General features: G+C 41.6%; 1 protein-coding gene across 1 annotated transcript in view; it reads right to left on the bottom strand.

Moving 5' to 3' along the window:
• Positions 1-712: 712 nt before the first annotated feature.
• LOC138017591 (uncharacterized) overlaps positions 713-2,500 on the bottom strand; it is a 30,232-nt gene continuing 28,444 nt past the window's right edge. The window contains exon 14 of the mRNA XM_068864634.1: positions 713-2,500. This exon is cut by the window's right edge and continues 1,073 nt beyond it. The gene's annotated coding sequence lies outside the window, so the exon portion shown is untranslated.

The following is a 2,500-nucleotide window of genomic DNA, read 5'->3' as shown; positions in this document are numbered from 1 at the left end:
TACGTCATGTATGCCCATCCATAAAGTGTCCCCAGGTTGGTACGTCATGTATGCCCATCCATAAAGTGTCCCCAGGTCGGTACGTCATGTATGCCCATCCATAAAGTGTCCCCAGGTCGGTACGTCATGTATGCCCATCCATAAAGTGTCCCCAGGTCGGTACGTCATGTATGCCCATCCATAAAGTGTCTTCAGGTCGGTACGTCATGTATGCCCATCCATAAAGTGTCTTCAGGTCGGTACGTCATGTATGCCCATCCATAAAGTGTCTTCAGGTCGGTACGTCATGTATGCCCATCCATAAAGTGTCTTCAGGTCGGTACGTCATGTATGCCCATCCATAAAGTGTCTTCAGGTCGGTACGTCATGTATGCCCATCCATAAAGTGTCTTCAGGTCGGTACGTCATGTATGCCCATCCATAAAGTGTCCCCAGGTCGGTACGTCATGTATGCCCATCCATAAAGTGTCCCCAGGTCGGTACGTCATGTACAGTGCAGGAAAATGTGCACGCGTGAGCCACAAGTGGTTTTGGTTTCGGTTTTTACTTCTGATTGGTTAAAAAAATGGCACGAAAACTTTGGACCAATCACTGAGTGAAGCATTCATAAACCAAAGCAATTCGCTAGTTACTTTCGACACTGGATTAAAAACCACTCTAGAAACAATTTTAGAACTTAACTATATGGTGACGTCAATCACAGAAACTGCACTACTTTCCATTTCCTTTATTTATAAGCGTATTTTATCATGCAATACCCAATTAATTACAGTTTATCTAATTTTCCAAAATGTGGCCTCGCCAAAAAAAAATCTTAGTAAAGCAAAGTGGACTATCTCGTTCTCAAGCTAAATGATCTAAATTTATATAGAATCTTTAACCTTTTCCAAGCGAAACTAAATGCTGAACAATGGGACTCACTTTGACATAAAAGCTCAAGTTTACTTGAACTTGGCCTATTGCCTTTCCCCCTCCACAACACACACACTTGCCCTCCCCAGCCCGATGACTCCTTTCTACATCCTCACCACCCACTTCCCAAGTGACCTGATTTGCTCTGATGAACGGATAACATCCCAAATAGAGTGTATGTGCATGTCAAAGCAGGCCACATTTGTTTCAAACAAAGACTCATTTACTACGCAGATTTGTTGCGTTCAGACAGTTGCCATCTTTGTCGACTTTGCGCACGCCTCCTATTGCGGACTTTAAGACCTTTAACAAACACCTCTAGAAGAAGACAAATTCTGCCAACTCAATGTTGTACCCAATTCAAACCCTTTGGCAACAATACGTTTTGTTCCAGATACTACCGTATCATTTAAATAAGAATGCTACATTATTGTTCAAATGCAATACGCAAATCATAGTTAATAGTGGGGAATGGTTATGGAACCCGACAACTTTCTTTGTTGTAGGTTTTTGTTCTCTTTTTTGGCCTTGACCTTGCACAAAACAGGATAGTTGCTTACTCTGTACTGAGGAACTAACCAATAGAAACGTGTTGATTACGTAATTCATGCATAGTGCATGAGCGCAAAACAAAAGATTCTGCACGGTTGTGGACTTTCCAACCTAAATCTTGGCATCTTTGTTTGGTCCTTTGATGTTTGCCGAGCTTCCAAACCATTCCTCTCTATTAACTATGGGCGAATCGATCAATTGGAAGTCGAGGGCAGGCGGGCACCCGGATAGAGAGAGAACAATTTTAGACGCTTAATTTAATCAAACACATTCAGTGCTTGAGTCTCATTGGATTCGTCTAGGATTGAAACCGTCTGCAGTGGCTAGTTTACCGTCCCAAGTACCAGTTCTCCACTTCACGACCATCAATGTTTCCAGAGATACCACGTGCAAGTTAAACGCCTACAGTATGTACATTACTTTTTCTCGCCTACCCAATGAAATTCTGATAACCACATACCGTATACTGTAATATATAAATTAAAAAACTCTAAAACAATTACTACAGCCTTCATCAAAAGTCGTTGAGACACCTGGCTGCAAAGTAGGAAAAAAGAAGTGCAACTAACCAATGATATTATTGGTTAATGGCATTGTCGTTGCCGTGGGCCATCGTCGCTTCTTGAGCTTCCAGAAAACGTGAAATAACCAAATTTAAGGTTCTGACCACAACGTGAGCATACAAAAGTCAATGCTTTATATTTAGAAACGGCCTCCTTGTTAATTTCATTCTAGGTTACTTTGCTTATATACTTCATGCGACCGAGGTGACGTTACAAAGTACAAATGCTGGTTGAGCAATGAGAGATCTTTTGCTTTCATCCATCAACATGCCGGCGAAGACCACCTATAATTGCGACAGTGGCTTCGGCTACAAAAACGTCACGTCTTCAAATAATTACAACTTAATAATAACAAAAGTACTTTGCTGCGAACAATACAGCCGAAGTGACCTATAACCCGGTTGGTAAAAGCGCTTCTAAAGTAAAGGCAGAGAATAAACGATTCACTGTTGGTATGCTCCCATTATTAGGGA

The sequence above is a fragment of the Montipora capricornis genome, chromosome 9 (assembly GCF_036669925.1).
Source record: "Montipora capricornis isolate CH-2021 chromosome 9, ASM3666992v2, whole genome shotgun sequence".
NCBI classification, from domain to species: Eukaryota; Metazoa; Cnidaria; class Anthozoa; order Scleractinia; family Acroporidae; genus Montipora; species Montipora capricornis.
This window is presented reverse-complemented; position numbering and strand designations above follow the sequence as displayed.